Raw genomic sequence first — 241 nt, 5'->3', positions numbered from 1 at the left:
AGAGAGAATTTAAATTTAACTCTAAAACACACCAATCTATAGCTTAACTGTTGGGACAGACTTGTAGGCAGGAAAAATGCTTTAACACGGACTTAAACAATGACTACATTCACATGCTCATGTACGCTGTCAACACATGGATACATAATGCATCGAAGTGCTGTTTCCCTCAACGCTTGTCTATGACTCTGGCCCCCCCTCCTGCTGACATTCTGACTGCCCCTATCACAACCCTTGTATG

General features: G+C 42.7%; 1 protein-coding gene across 1 annotated transcript in view; it reads right to left on the bottom strand.

Annotated features, from left to right (window-relative positions):
• Positions 1-241, bottom strand: part of LOC118321822 (adhesion G-protein coupled receptor D2) — a 90,691-nt gene that overhangs the window by 2,418 nt on the left and 88,032 nt on the right. The window lies entirely within an intron of this gene.

Source organism: Morone saxatilis, unplaced genomic scaffold (genome assembly GCF_004916995.1).
Source record: "Morone saxatilis isolate NCDOM2014 unplaced genomic scaffold, NCSU_SB_2.0 Contig12, whole genome shotgun sequence".
Classification (NCBI taxonomy): domain Eukaryota; kingdom Metazoa; phylum Chordata; class Actinopteri; family Moronidae; genus Morone; species Morone saxatilis.
Note: the sequence above shows the minus strand (reverse complement) of the source record. Positions and strands in the feature narration are given on the sequence as shown.